This window comes from Phodopus roborovskii, unplaced genomic scaffold (assembly GCF_943737965.1).
Source record: "Phodopus roborovskii unplaced genomic scaffold, PHOROB, whole genome shotgun sequence".
Classification (NCBI taxonomy): domain Eukaryota; kingdom Metazoa; phylum Chordata; class Mammalia; order Rodentia; family Cricetidae; genus Phodopus; species Phodopus roborovskii.
The window spans coordinates 54,888,064-54,905,358 of NW_026126418.1; positions in this window are offsets into that span (position 1 = coordinate 54,888,064).

Genomic DNA, 17,295 nt, shown 5'->3' on the forward strand with positions numbered 1-17,295 from the left:
GGAGGGGGAGGAAAGTGATCTAATTCTGTTTCAATTAAAAACATTTGGGAAAATTACTTTAGAGAGGGCAAAGAGATGAAAGGGAATGGGGAGGAAAGTACAGGTGAATAGTCAGGCAAGTGAGAGGTTGCTGACAGCAAGATCCCATCTAGGCAAGAGGGCATAAAACCTAACAATAAGCTAAAATTTGGACTACAGGCATCATAGTCACCATATTTGGGAAAAGACAAGACTTGATGACTAAAAGTAGTGAGCCTATTTCTTTTCCTTTAAAAATTTTTATCCTTGATTGTTCATATTGCATTGGCTTACAGATAAAAAATGTCTTAATTTATAGTAGTTTACATTTGATTTTTTGTAACCTTTTTTTCTCCATAGGCAGTAGTTTCACACTGTGAAAATTTCAAATCCTAGGCATTGGACTATAGAGGCTGGTTACTTAAAATGTGGTTCAGCAAGTAGCAGCACTAACTCCCATGGAGCTGGCTGGATGTGTGTGTGCTTTCATGACAGATCTACAATTCAGAGTCAGTCTTGTGGGAATTCCTAGAGATCTGGCATATGTGACAGAATGAGAGTCGCTGGACTGCAGACTCTGTTTGTAACTCTCTCCTGCTCCAAATTCTGTTCCCCATAGTCTTTGCTTCTTTGCTAAGACCACTTGATGGCTCCTGTAATCATTTGACATTTTTAGGAGCTGTTGCCCCTTGACAAAATTTGATATATTGAATTTTAAAAGAAGTAGATTTGTTTGTACTGACTCTACTAAGATTCTTCATGTTAATATTAAAACTAAAGGATTTTAATGTATTTATATTGGACTGGGAATATATCTTCCCAACATTTGCAAAATCCTGAGTCTGATCCCTAGTGTTGGGAATACATACATGCATACATACATACATACATAATACATACATACATAGATCATCTTGGTATCACACAAAGGAAATTAAAACTGACACCAGTAAAGTACTTTCAGTTTATTGTTCAGGATTTTTCAATGGTTTATCTTTGATATAACTTAGAAGTTCTCAGCTGTTTGCTTAGCTGTTACTCAATAAAACAATTTTATTGTTAATTGCTGTTTTTCTTGTCCCTTGAAATGCAAATTGTAAAATCAACCCTACCTTTATGATATGAAGAGTGTATTATAGGACATCGTTTTCCCTAAAGAACTGTCATTACAATTAGAAGGCAAAGCAGAAACAGTGGGAGGGACAAGTCTAGGGACTTAGCCCTTCCATTCCCATTGCCTTTTGCACAACAGCATTTGGCTCAGTTTCCAGTGGGTACCACGACTGCCAGAGATTTGCTTGTTCAATTGACTTTTATTGCTTAGCTTCAAGCTTTTAAAATATTTGCAACTCAGGCAGAGCTTGTGTAATTCTGGGTACTGATGGATGAGTATAAAGATCTTTTGAAAACAGTTTTAGGAATGATAGATTAAGTATGTCTTCCGGGACTTTGATTTACATCATCAGTAAATGAGCAGTAACTGCTACTTTTTAAATAGGAAAATAAAGCAAACTGTCTTTTGTTAAGAGTCTCTATAGCAGCCTGGTAGTAGAAATATCTTGACAACATCCAACATGGCTTGATTATCTGCTGTATTACTATTATTAATTTTTAAGAGAAGAGCCAAATTTCATCTAACTGGGTTAAGATTTGCCTTGAAAAATAAATTATGCTGAACATAGAATTTCAGACCTGAGTGAAAAACATCTGAACACTGTGTGTTCATCCTTCTAACAAGCTTAGCAGATGGATGGGAAGTGATGTTTGCTGTTTATTTCCTCAACATATCAATATGTGAGGATGTGGTGCAAAATATGGTTTTCCTGCAAATGAGCAGAACCATGCAAAGCAAAGTGCAAGCACTGGGTTTGTGATCTGAAAAGACTTCAGAAACTGAAGGACCACTGTTCTTTAAAAATTTGCTAGATGTATGCAGCTCATCAAAATCTTAGATGTGTTGAGATCAGGGTTGAAAAGATGCAATTGTTTCAGCTACTCATCTCACCATTTTGAGAGGGCTTAAAGGATGCTTTCAGTCAGGCAACACAAGGACAACTGAAAAGCTATCTGTATTCATGGCCTTTGAATTTAAAAAAAAAATAAAGAAAGAAATAAAAGGAACTGTAAATCTAAGTTACTAAAAGAGGCAGTGTGAGTCATGTGATTTTTTTTTCTCTCCAGATTTTAGCATGTATGTTTGTGACAGATGATCTTTCTTTGGCTGTCAATCAGTTAAGAATTAGGCCACACTGAGAGCAGTTTAATGATCAATTGGCTTTATTTGAGAATGCTTATGGAATTAGTAATAGCAGCAATGTGATGATTTTAGTGGGTTTATTACCACTGATCAAGGGAACCATCAGGAAGTTGGAAAATAGCTAGCTAGCATATGAAACCCCAAGAGATATCTTCCTCTTGAGTATGAGGACAGTTTTCTGAGCTTGTTTGGGGAGGGGGCAGAGAATATGATAAATTCTAAGTGCTAGTTCAAAACTCTATTCATCGCTTGTTACTTATTGTTTCTAGGTAGTGGTTACATTTGCCATATGGATCTTGGGTTGCTTACATTTCCTGGAAAATAGTAAAACAATCCTCCAGACCAAATGACAATGATCCTGTTCTCCTAAGGAAAAAGATGAAGTGGTCCAAGTGCTGCAAGATTCATGTCTTAGACATTAAGATTGGACATTCATTGTCATCATCTTGTCATTTAATCATAATCCATGCCTGCAGCTCAGAAGCCAATCTGCTTTGGCTGCCTTAGTGTTGGTTTGTATGTATATACATTCTATCATCTTAGCATCTCTGGGATGGAGGTGGAGATAATCTGAGACAGTTACACTGGGAGAAATGTTTTTATCTCAGTTCCTGAGTTGAGAGAAACACCTTAAAACTGAGAAATGGCAAGTGTGAAACTTTGCCCCAAGAACTAAAGATGTGTTCATGCTGATTGGCCAGGAGGCCTGAGGGGTTACAGACAAGGCCCAATGAAATCTTGTTTGTACTAAACTGTATGTAGACGTTCTTTGATTTACCAAAGAGATTTCATAGAATTATGTTATTACAGTGAATAAGGCGAAAAGATCTCATTTGCTTGTGGGTTTAAAAACAAGTTTTTTGGTTTAAGGTATTCTCTCCACTCTGTTGAGTTGCTATACATATAACATTTTTTTAAGACATAGAACATGCAAAGAGAAAATGAGGCTATATGAACTAATGGGTAGAAGCCTGCATTATTTAATCTAAGATCTGTTTTCCATATCTGGATACTTCTTGATATCTGGGCAGTTTGGTCAGGGCATTTCATTTCTATGACTTTCATTTATGACATTTGTATGTTGTAGGTTCCTGGAACCTTTTTCTTTGTTTAAATAATATAGGTTCTCTAACTTTCCTTTTGGTGGGGAATTGGGAATGGCTAATCATAGAAAACAGTACCTACTGTAAGCCAAGCAATTTAGAGGGATGTTTCAGTGCATTCTAAAATGCCTGTGTATAAAATGCTGTTAAAAACCCAGAAAAAAGACTGAATCACTATGTTTAAGGGTGATTGGACCAGATTGATGATTCAATGGGAAATTCATGGCAATGGTAAAAACAGTTTATATCGACAATACAGGTGGTCTTTGGAAATAAATATGTGCTTGAAAGTTTTTTGTCAATGGCTCTGAAGAATCCTGGCTATGGATAATTTGAAGGGACCTTGATTTTATCCAGTACAATTGGTTTGTAATAAAAACAGAAGGATGGCGCTAAAAGCAATGGGCTGTGCAGTTTATAAGTTAAAAAACAAACCAGCAGTTCAGACTATATACAAGTACAGTTTTCCATGCTAGAAAAAGAGCAAAGCCAGCCATTCTTCATGAAACTCATCTCTCCAGAGTGTGCTAGAGCATACCCAGTGGGACAAAATGAGGAGACAATTGCTTGTTCTACATGAGTTTTATTCAAGAACTTGCACCTCCATAACTGCATGGCTTTCAGATTTGCCTCTTTTCAAGTTGACTACATTTTGAAATATAGAATACAAAGCATATAATTTAATTAGCCCTATGATAATGATGGCAAGTAGCCAAGCATTTCACACTGATCATAACCCTAAGAAGAAATGGTAGCACAATCATTAAAAGTAAATGAATGTAGTAGAGACCTTGTTGCTGATTTCCTGGACAAAGCTGTGACTATCAGAATTTCACATTTGTTTTCTATGTTGACCCAAAGCTCTGATGGGGGAGTGCATCTTCGTTTCAACATCATACCCTGGAAGGAAAAGAGTAAAGAGAGAACTGAGTTAGAGAACTGAACTCCTCTAAGGACTGTGGTTCTCTATTTGTTTCACTGTGTTCCTTTCACTTGGCATTTTAATAGTGTTCTCCAAATAGGACAGGATTTATTAAACTTGTGTCAAGTAGTGCTCTTATTGTTGCCACTATTAAGGTAGATTCATTACAATAACCCCTAATCCCTTCTTTATAGATAAGTCATACTTTACTTATCTGTAAAAAGATGGTTGTTTATTTCTTCACAAAGGTGGGTTTTTGTCAGCACTTACACAAATAATAGTGACTAAAACACAGGTCCTGGACTCCTGGTTTTGCTGACTGTCAGAAGAGGTTGCAGGGGTATTATAAAAGTTGTTTTTCACCTGCTTTGTCCCCACCCCAAGAAAATATAAAATTAAGTTTTCATATAGAAAATACCTAATAGTGTGTGGGGGTGATGGCTCAGTTGCTAAAATGCTAACTGCAAAAATGTGAAGACAAATTTAGATGCTGGCCACCCACAGAAAATTGCATAATCCCAGGACTGTGGAATGGAAAGGGCAAATATCCAAAGGTAATTGATGGCCAGTCTAGCAGAATTGAGCTATACTCAACTAAGAGAACTTATCTCAAAGGGATTTAAGACAACACCTAATGCTGCCCTTTGTCTTCTACACACATGTGCACCCACATCCATGCCCACAAATGCACACATCCTTATGAGCACATATTTATACCACCTATACCCCCACACATTGTACATGTAAAACTAAATGAAGTACAATAGTTAATAGTGTCAGTGGTTATATGTCACAGTACTAATACTTTGCCATTTAGTGTCCCCCAGAATTCCTCAAATAAACTCCTTAAGGCTAAGAACTGGAATTTTGATCTGCTGGGTATCGGGTGATAAGTTAATGAGGACCATTTGGAGTCTTCCTTGATCCAGTACCCATAGTCCTCCTCCCACATGTAGAAAGTAATAGAGACAGTAGTAAATGCATGGGTTAAACTATAGTGTTTCCTTTGATCTACCTATAAACATTCAGGCTGCTCTTGAACTAGGGACTTTTGGCTCTCTTGTCACCACTCACCTTTATGTGGATACTGAGGACTATAGTCTGTGAACTCACTTGGTAAGCCCATGATTTCTCACTCTCTGGGAGAATCAAAGCACACTGACTTGCAGAGTTTGGTAGCTTATAGACTTAGAAAATTACAAAAACAAAACAAAAAAAAAAAAAAAAACAAAAAAAAAAAAAAAAAAAAACAAATAGTAGTGAATAACCTGGAATTCTCAGTATTTGATCTTGTCTCAAAGGACACTTTGAGTGGTGGTTGAATGTTATCATTGTATACCATAATACCATCTCAAAAATTAATGACAGATATTGTACTTATTGTACTTTTGAAAGGATAATTTGAAGAGCAATCATTAATGGGCACTTTAAAATATTGTGGGGGAGGGTGTGATACCTCGTTTGGTAAAGTGCATTCTAGCACACTTGTAAAAAGCTGGGATTTATAATCCCAATACTGGGAAGGTAGGAAAGGCAGATTACAATCAGTCTACCCTAATTAGCAAGCCTCAGTTGCTAGTGTAAGACTCTGTCTCAAAACAAAAATATATACCAAAACTATAACAAGGTTGACAGCCCTGAGATGACCCATGATTGACCACTGGCTTCCATATAGACATGCTCACATGAGTAAACATGATTATGCTTCATATGAACGGGGTGGGGGGAGAAGGAGAGGGAGAGAGAGAAAGAGAAAGAGAGAGAGTTCAAATGATTTTAGTTCTGTGACAAAGACATTATTATTATAATACAGAATTTTGGGGAATGTGACCTCAGAATTAAACACTGTTAATTATTTGAACTGAGGGAAGGGCATTTTCTTTGGAAAGTATACCTGAGGCTAAATTCCAGTGTTGATATTATCCTGGTCAAGATATTCATCCTTTCTTTGTCTTATCTATAATATATATATAATATATAGATATATATAGATATATCTATAATATATATAATATATACATATATATATATATATATATATATATATATATATATATATATATATATATATATACACATATATACACACAACCACAGCCCTCTGGTGCTCAGTCCACTGTAGGTCCTCAAGCAAGCATCTGTTCCTCTCTTCTGTATAATTTCTTCCTTTCTCCTCTTACTTAGCATAGAGGATATTTTGGATTGGATAATCAATAAATAAAATTGAAAAGTACTTTGTGACTAAGGAAGCACATTAAACCTTAAGTTCATGACATGTCAAGTGTTCGTGTTAGGCACCAGTTCTCCTTTTCACAACATGTGTGAAAAGTTGATGCTCAAACTCAGGCACTGAGTTTCAGAGTTTTATCTGACTCTTTTAGTTCTTACATGCTGTTTCAGATTAAACTGTATATAAATATATATTCCACTTTGAGAAACTCTATTTCTTTTGCCTGTATTTGAAACAAAGAACATGAACCAGTCAACTTGTGGGCTTTTCTGTATGTTAAGCTCTCTAGATGTAATGTAAAGTCCACTGGAATTGTAAAGTGTTTGGAGTTATATTGCATTAAGTGTTGCCACATTCAATCTCACTGAGCTGTTAAAATGTTTTATAATGGATGTATATGTATTTATGGCCTATTTGAGAATAACCGAATACAAATGCTTTTCATTATTTTAATTCATATCTTATTAGCCGTATGTGGTGGCAAAGAAATATGTTCATTTTTATTATTGAATCAAATTGCTCAGGGGTAAACCTGTATGGTATTTCTATATATTCAATTGCTACCAAATAAAATGTTAAAGGTTCTTCCACAGGTATGTGAATAATTGTCCTCAGTCAGGCAAACACAAGCCTTCTTCTGGGAAACCTGGAGTAGCCCAATCTAAACCCTCTGACCATGTATGCCTCTTGGATACACTTTTCAATTCAAGAACAGAATTTTTATTAGCAATCTTAAAAAATGCTACTGTTTCTTCAGGAAACAAATTCCTTCTTTGGGACCCAATGGGTTCTGAAGTTTTCTAAGGCTAGTGTAATAAATAGTAGGACTGAAATTAAGCCACTTATCATCACTAGGGAGTAAGCAGGTCTAGAAGCTATTTGTTAAGGAGATCAGGGAGGTTGGTGTTGTTTCCGTGAAGGACTTGAAAACATCTAGTTAAAAAACCCAGAAAAAGTCAAAGATCCAAAACTAACCACTTTGTTCTCAAATCTGTTGCTATAGTCTTTGACAGATAAGCTTAAATCCTGGTAATTGGCTTATGCCAAAGGACAGAGGACAGTTATTTCAAAGCTTTTCTGTTCACTGTCAGAAATAACAATCATGACAAAGTAAAACAGAATTTAGAAAAAGATCTAACACCTGCTTTAAATCAGAAAAACAACGCTAACAAGAACAGACCCTAATATCGTCTTGAAATGCCACTGAAGTACTGAATCCAGAAATGGACAGAAAAACAACTGCTTGACACAGACAGCTGCATGTAATCTGTGTGCCCCTCACATTCCCCTCACCTCATAAAAAAGTTATTTTCTTTGGAAATATTGTCACAAATGTAAATCACCAATTTCTCTCTAGACCATGAAGTCTCTGTAATAGATATCAAAAAAGTCCATTTTAGAACTTTTCAAGGATTCTTTCAGCTAGGAAGACTTGAGAACAACTGTGAAGCTGCCTTCACTCACAGACTTTGAAATAAAATGCAGTGCTCTCAGACCACCAAGAACTGCAAGGCATGCCAACTGACGTTTACAACAACTTACCCTTCCTGTTCTTCACATCTGATTTTATTAAATGTCTGTCAAGTACATTTAACTTTGATGTTTCTAACAGGAATTCATTGTCTTTAACTCTTCTCCTGTGTTTTAACAGGTTGGCAATGACAAGAGTTATTTGCCAGCTGAATTTGTACCTCAGGCTATCTCTGCAAACAAGAGAGGGCTGAAGGCATTATTAGGTAGGTATTTCCTTCTTTAGTAACACATTCTACTAGAAAAGTTAGAGATAGAAAAGCATTGCTTTTGGACTGATAGATAGAAGCATCCATTATTATTTATAAAAGATTTAAAAATTGAAAAGGAAATACTTCTATATAATGTGGACTGTAGAGATCAGAATTATATGAAGAGTTCATGACATTATGAACTCTACATTGAAGACCTGGAAAACTCCAAGGAAAGATTTAGGAGAATATAAGATACAGTAGTACCAATTAAAAATAGACAAAACTCTAATTTGATGAGAAATACCAGACTAGAAAATATCAAATAATAAAATTTCTTTGCAACAATTTACTGCTTTTAATTTATTGTCAACATAATTTTGAGTTAAATTGTTTCATTTGAACTCAACTAGTTAATTCAATTAAGTAGGATAAATGAAGCAAATTTGTTGTTCTTTCAAACCATGAATCAAACTCTGAAATTAGGTTAGTTCCTTTCCACCAGTTTGGAAGAAGGCCAGTTTCATTACGTGATCTCTCATGCTCTCATTAAACACGTTTACTGTGTGAGACTTAGTTAATGTCTTTTTCAGAAGGTACAAACAATGTCACTCACAGGGAAAAAAAGGGGGGATTTCCATAGTTAACTTCTACATTTCAGACCACTTTCTAAAGCATTTTGAGGTCTGAGATGATTTCTCTCACTGTGGACCATTCTGTAATGTAAACATTTTATTTTCGGTTCACATTTCTAATAGATACAATGAAATATAATTACATGCCATAAAGTCAGTAGTATGTCAATATTTTAAAATAAATTTATAGGCTTATTCAGCCATCACTACAATCCAATTCAAAAATTGCATTCATACTTACATTTTTTTTAAAAGATATGCTTTATCTGCTTGCCAAAGAGTCAAGAATGGTTTCAATAACTTGATAAAAGGACAGGACAAGGGAAAATATAGGCAACAGGTTTAGGATCGGTTATCCATTCCTTTCCTGTTCATTTATTCATTTAACAGATAATGAGTCCTTAACACAAGTGAGGCATAGGAGTGATTGCTTACAATAGAAAAAAAATTCATATATAATCTGACAGATGCACAAACAATTTAAATATGAGTTTAAATTGTTTCAAAATAAGAGACATTTAAAAAGAAGTATTATCATATAAATATGCTTGAGGTGTGATGAAAGTCCATAGAAGTTCAACTCCAACTAGAGGCTTCCTGGAAGAAGGGCATTTAAGGTTGATGGTAGCTTACTCTGTGGTGCTTGAACTGAATGCTTATTATATTCTTGCTACACCTGTCTCTATGGGATTTTTATTGGGGGTATTCATCAGGTATAATGGAAATAGAATTCTAGCCAAGGGGATAGGTAAGGGGGAGGTGAAGCTGGAGAGGAAAATGGGTTCTGCATAGGTTTATAGTAGTCCTTTGTCCTTTGTGCACAGGAAGGAAAATTCAGATTTCACATTAGAGTTTCCTTGTGAGTATTAGAGAACATAATATATTGTAATATTTAGCTCTGTTTAGGTTCAATGGGTGAAATGTCTGACTATAATTAAGATGTTTTTAGCAGATTGGTTCTCATGCTATATCTCAAGATCAGCACATGACTATTAATCTGACTTTCATATATATATGTACACACACACACACACACATATATATATACATATATGCATGTATATATGTATGAAAATCAATGTATAGCTCAATATCACTGATTCCAACACAGAAAAGGGGAGTAAAGGAAGGGGAAAGAAAATGAGAGAAGGGGGGATTGAGTACTAACAGTATTTTCTAATACATTTGATAGGAGAGAATTAATGGAAATTTCCAATTTCAGTATTTGATGCTACTCATTATTCATTATTACAAGATTCACCACCAAGATCAAAATTTGAGGAGACGTAGGAGGGAACATGCATGGATCCCGGGACTACTAGACCTCATGTAAGGCTCAAAATCCTTTTGCAATTGGTACTGAAGATCAAATGCATGGCATTCTTCATCCCTCACTGCCAAGAAGCTACCAGAAAAGGCCCAGCATGTATGGCTTCAGATGGCTGTGGATAATTAGGATGTCTGCTCCACACGCTGACTCCCTGGGAGGAGAGCTGGCTCAATCCATTTGTATGGATTGTTCTGTTAGAATAACTCAGTGGTCAATTACTGCCTGTCCTGTTAAGCAGACTGTTGTCTCAGGATAATTGGAGCGCAACTGGAGTTTGACTTGACCATTCACTGTGAAAACCTTGAGTGTCATCCTGGTCAGGTGAAACTCTTTAATCAGAAAAATATATGTTGCGCTGTGAAGCTAGATGCCCTTCTGGTCAAACAAAAGGGGAATTTCTAATTAAAGCCATGGGTGGTTTCAAGAAAACTTTTCTTCAGGAGAACATGTTCTAAATTGGTTGGGTCTACATATGTGACTACTGGAATCTATATACCAGTAGATAGGTAGAGCGGCCAGTCCCTCTTACTGGTTTGACACTAATTGAGCTGTTAACAAGGTTCAACTGTATCAACACTGGCTCAGAAGAAAAGAGCCAAATTCCTAAGATCAGTCCTGTTAAGTCAGACAGATGTCAAGTTTAGTCAACCTGGCCACTTTAAGAACTTTGGCAACTGTCCTTTTCAGTTCTTTGTGCTGTTTTTAGCTCTTGGGTCACTTTGTGTGGCACAGATGTACTTATCCTTTATAGAAATTGTGTGATCAGGGCACTTTTACTTACCTGTTATCTTTATTTCAGTATACCTTATGAGAAAAAGGAACATTTCCTAGTGCATTGTTTTCTTTAAATTTAAGATGGAAAGTGCATATATGGATTGAAAAAGCCTGCAACCATTTCTGTTTTTCAAGTCTAGTTAGATTGTATTTACTTATGGCTTGAAGAAAGTGGTTGGATGCATGCACGGAAGGATAGGCAAGCCTTTTGTCTGCCACAGACCAGGGCATGCCTCTCAACCTCTCATCAACCTCTCAACTTTATTCTTAGGGTATCCATGACAGCTGCATTTCTCTAGCTGTTTCTTGTTCCAGTGGTTATTTGGAAATCTAAAATTTCACAATAGGGATTTGCTTCCTTGACTCAAGACTTCTCAGCTTATGACCTTAAGGGAAGTAGCACATAGACAGTTGGATGTTAATGTGTTCTTTTGTTTTAGTAAATGCTATGGTAGAGGACAAAGAATATTGAGAGTGGGTTAAGAGGTTGGGTAGAAGTTTTAGAAAGCTCTGAGCATAGAGGTGGAGAGCAAAGAGGAAATGAAGCCTTTGGACTTTGAAAATTGACTTTCACCTTCTGCCTGAGCTCTGAGAAGATTTCCCATCATTTTCATGGTAAATATTTTAAAACATCTATTTGATATTCTGCTGTCCAGCTTCATCTGCCATTTCTTTCTAGGAATGGATTGACTTTGTAGACTAGAAAATTAAAGAGACTCTAGGAAAAGGAGTTGTGCACAAGAACTAATTTTGCCTTGAGTTTACTGGGGTAGACCTTACAACTTTAGGCTTATAGCATGCCTCCTTAGAAATAAGATAAATTCATTCTAGTTTCTTCTTGTTAAAGCCAACCACACATACCTGGATACCTGTGTATCATGTTGTACACATGGAAGTCAGAAACTAACTTGAAGGAATTGATTCTCTCCTTTTCGCATGTGGGTCCTAGTGATCTTGGGTTTACATAAGTGCTTGTGTATCCTTACCTCCTCATCCATCTGTCTAGGCTAGGTTCTATCAAATATTGGAGCAGTAGGCATGTCTGGAAGGTTAGGGACGGGGTATTAAGTGTTGTGAGTCTCAGTGAACAATATGGGCAATTGTTAGACCTTCTTCTTGGGTGGCCCTGACATTTACACAATATAAGAATGTATATACAGTACCTGGAATGTGTTCAGGTCCCTTAACATTTTATCCAAAGGCACAGTGTCTAGAAAGATGGGGGGAGTCTCCTGGTAAGTGGTGGATAGTATTGCTGCATGCAATGTGGGAGGAGAAACACTTGATTATTATGAAATGAGCATCTCATCTAGCTGGGTGGCGAAGATATCCCAGGCAAGGTGAAAACTGTGGGCTGAGTATCACATTACTTCTTTAAAAAACAACAGGTAAAAATCAGTGCAAAGTAAAAACTGTCCCAATACAATTGGTACCCAGAAAGCCAATCGTTATTTCAAATTTGTTTTCATTCTTATTTACATGTATACATAATGATGCAAACACAATTCACATCTGATTTTGCAGTCTCTGCTTTTTACTTTATGTAATTGAATTAATCATTTGCTTGATAGTGTACACTCAGCTGCTTGTAGATCTTTTCATTACAATGAATCTTATAGCAGTGAAAACATTTGAGCTTCTTGCTGACTACCTTTCAGGCTGTTTATATGACAGAAATTTATAACACAGACATACTTGATCAAAAGAGATAAATATTTTTTATCTTAGAGATACTGTCAAGTGGCTTTCCTAAGGATGTCCCAGTTTGCACTGCATGGATAGTCAATGATGAATGGTCTTCCTGATACCTAATTGATTGTGGTAAGGCTTCATGTTTCTTATTGTCTTCTGCAACAGATAAAAGATGTTTTCTAGTCTGTGTTTCTAGGATAGCTAGTAAGATTGACTATTGACTCACCCCCATTTTTCATTTAATATATATTTGTTATGTTTCTTCAGTAAAGTACTGGCAGGTAATGTCCCTGCATTTACCACTATTTCCTTGTTTCATTTGCAACTGATCATGTGGTGTGCTGGGATTCTGACCTGCATCCCTTGATGAAAAGACTGAGGCAAGTGGAGAATAAATTTCACACTCAACTGGGTATTGCTTATAACTAGAAGTAGACATTTTCTCCTATCATTTTATATGAGTTTTTAAGTAATATAAATATTAACTCTTTGGGGAAAATATTTTCAGCAAATATGGATGACAATCTGTTGTTTTCTTTTTTATGAAATTACGCTATTTTTTTTCTCTACAGAAGCTTAAAATTTTTCCCTAAAATGATGAATTTGAAAGATAATGGGATGCTATGTTGGGCTTCAAGTTCTGCTTTGTTTAGGTACCAAATCAGATAAGACATAATCAGAAGCCAAGAGACAGAGATGTATGTGGTCCATTTGTTAATGGTTCCATATTTGGAAATGACGTCTACTTGGAATGGGAAAGTGTACCCTAAACCTGTCAGAGGTTATCTGTGATCAGCTCATTTTTTAAGCTACTGGCTGGGTGGTCCCTGAGTAGTTACTGGGTGGCCATTATGTTAGTTTATTTTTCCCCTATTTTGCCAAAGACTATAAAGAGGCCCATGACAGACCATTGTAAGACTGTTGGCCCTCTTGGGAGGACCACTGAGGACCAGACCTAGTAAGGATGAGGTCACTAGTTGGTGAGATATCATCTCTAATCACAGGGAAGATCACACCTCACAGAAATAAGAGAAGATAGTCAAGATTGTAGCTGTGCTGCTTGGACCACCAGTTGCAAGAATTTCAATTACCATAGGAGGGCTATGAGGCTATTTTGGAATGTCCCATCATGTCACCTAATCTAGTCTGCCTTATCATGCAATTGAGTTCAGCTCAGCTGTTTCAGGGCATGGTGCCCCCCAGTTCTGGTGTGGTGGAGTGAGAAGATCTAGAAAACTCTTTGTTTGGGAGGCATATTCTGAAAAATAATTAGGGGAAGCCTTTTCAGGCACAGATAAGTGATCTCTGAGAGTCAAGTCTGCAACCAGGAGTCCTTAGACTGTTCACTTCTGCACTCATCTTGGGTTTTTGCTTTCATCATAACACTGGGTAACTGCTCATGCCACATAAGAAACGATAGTGATATTTTCATCTCACCTTGCCACAGTGATTGATGACTATTCTCTGATCTGGCTTTCAGGCAGGGCAGAATTCTTGGTCACAAGCACCCAATTTTTCAGTGGGTTTAGAACAGATGGAAGTAGATAAAAAAAAAAAATGTTAGGAAAGTCTCTGTTCCTTATGCTCATGTCACTTGCTATAAGTGATAGCCCTGTTGAGCTTTTGGCTCTGATCATGGAAAGTCTCCATAACATTGAGACCTTATGTAAAGAGAAAACTAGATATCCACAGGTGATGGTTTGGTGACTTTTTGTAGATTGTTGTTTTTAGCTTGAACATTTGAGCTTCTAGAAAAGAAATTAGCAGAAGGTTGAGTTGGCTAAAGCAAATTCAGGGATGTCTGGGACAGTCAGAAACCTGACACAGATCCCAAGACAAGCTGGTCTGTGCCTCTATGTAGTTATCTAGGGTACAGCAGTGATGACGCTCCCTGGGCTCCCTGAAGGAATAAGAGCCACCTCCAACAACTGCTGAGTCACATACCAAATGCAGCTTTGCCCTCGAACTCTGCTGAAAAAAAGGAATCGTCTCCATCATTTGTTCATAATATGTAGTCATTATTTTAATTAGCACACCGCTTTATCACGACCTCTTTTTCATGTGCATGTCAATCAAAGTTGGTGTTTTCTCTCACAGCTTTAGCTTCTGCATAATGTAAGCCTCATCTGCTTAAGCTATTTCATGTCATGTAGCTCTCATGTGACTGCACTCAGGGTCTCTCCAGCTACTTTTGATTGTGATTGCTGGCCAGCTGTCCCATTATTAAAGCCAGGACCCTCCAAACTTTGGGTGGCAAACATCTCAAGGGCCTCACATCATGCCATGTGATGGTTGTAACCTTGGGGCTATTTAATCCTAAATGTTGTCCTTTGCAGACTCCTCTCCTGTTACTAAGATGCCCCTTTCATCTTCTCATTTCCTGCTTCCTGCATTCCTGTTATTTATAGTAGCCCAGGAATAAACCACACCCAAATTTCTCAAGAGGATTTACAGTTGCTACTTGCAATTCCTCACCCAGCTCATGCCTCCACCCCTGTGGTTTGTGTTCTGCTATAGCCCATCTGCTCTTCTCCCAGGGGTGAATGGTGACATCTTTCCTCACTCCAAAAGCCTGTTTATCAGTCCTCAGTATTTTGGCCAATTCATTCTTGTTGCTCCTCTTTAGCCTTGGTCTCTTGGTGTCTGGTATTTTCTCTCCTTTTGTGAACCATTTCTTTTTGTTTTTCTTCTTGTGTCACCAAAATATGAGCAACCCTGAAGTGTGAGCTTCTCTCTGAATATCGTCTCCAGATGACACAGGTGGTGGTTGTGTGGTCACCTCTTTTTTTTCCTTTTTCTTTATCTTTAATTTTATTTTTTTCATGCTATTTTTTTATTTAATTTAATTTTATATAACAACGTCCAATTAAATGAAAACAAACATTTATACACAATATTTGGGAATTTGGGCGTCGTTCTTTCCAAACTACTTCCTGCTGGTAAGGGGCGCTGTCTTGGGGGATTCGAAGAAGATTCAGATATCCTGGCTGTAGTCTGTAGGGCTGTTTTGTCCAGCTGTTTTGAATGTTTGCACAGCCATTACCACTTCTACTTAGAGCCTCAAATCTTCAGGATTCAGACTTAGAAACTTGATTTTTTTTTTTTTTTTTTTTTTTTTTTGCCTAATCCTCAGCATGATTGGTTCAACCCTTCAGATCATGACATTTTGGAACTCATTTTGCCTTGACTGTACCACCCCAGGACTAGCTCCCAGATCATTCAGAGTAGCTGTAATTCCCAACATGAGCAAACAAGAGAGAGGATACAAGTGGTTTATGGGAAAAATGCATGCAATGCCAAGGTACATCCCTTCCCTCCAAAAATATAATTAATTAACAACAGCAAGGAGATAGACTTATTTTTATGCCTGTGTGTCTTTAAGTAACCCTAATTAAACTCATTGGTTCATCAAACCAGATCTGTGTGCAATCATTTCTTTGGTCTGTTATTGATGCCCTGTCTAGGCATAAGGACATATTTGTTCATTTCTTCTCAGGAAACACTAACGTTATTGTAATACCTAGGGTTTTACCACATTCTTCTTATCTGGATTTTTAAAAAAAAATATATTATTTCCCACCTTAACAACCATGGCACACACAGATAACTTTAATAATGATTTGCAAAGACAGTGATTCTCTATTACTAGTAAGCCATATCAAATTGATGGGATCAAAGTGTGTAGTTTGAAAAGCCCTATAGGTAGTTTGTGTATGCACCGGAGAAAATAATGTTTATCTCTTTCTCCCTACCTCTACTTTGAACATCATTCTTCTGAAGGATTTGTGGTCAGATTTCCTTCTTTGCTATCAGTTAAGATAGATTTATGTTGATTTTTGGTGAAGATCCAGCCCCATTTGTCCCTTCTCCAGTACATCCAATTGTTCTCTGTGTTACCTCCTGGAAACTCAACTGCTTAGCTTGGCATCCTTGCTAAATCTTATTATCATGACCTTTCACTTATTTCCTACTGACTTTACATTGAAGCCAAACTACGGAATATCTGTGGACTCTGCTGGCTGTTTCATCTCTGCTTGGATGACACCACTCCTCTGGAATACTCATTCCTTTACCTACACCTATGAATTCTTATACAATAATTTTCACCAAGATGCCTTCTTGCTGTTGGTATTTGAAGGACTGTTTGTGTGAACATCATTTGCATTATGTTTATTCGTTAATTTCCCCTGGATAGTAGTATATGATTCTATACATTTCCAATTTTCAGGACTTTAGTAAATTATGTCTTGTCTGTTTATAATACAGAGTTCCTGAGTTTTGTTTCATTCTGAAGTTACACTTCATTCTTCTTGAATAGAATATTTTAAAGTAGTTTGGTGTGCAAACATAAATAAATCAAATATTAAAACAAATGTTAAAATCCAATTTTAAAACCAATTGAGTCAAAAATCAGTGTATTCATTATTTTGTTCATTGTTGTGATAAAATATCTGACAAAGGAAAATTAAGGAAAGAAGGATTTCTTTTGATGCACAATTTGAGGCTACAGTCTACAGCAGGAAAGGAAGGCATGGCAGTGCAATCAGAAGGCAGAGGGCAATGAAGGCTGATGCTAATCTGGCTATCTGTTTTTGTTCAGTCCCAAACTCTAG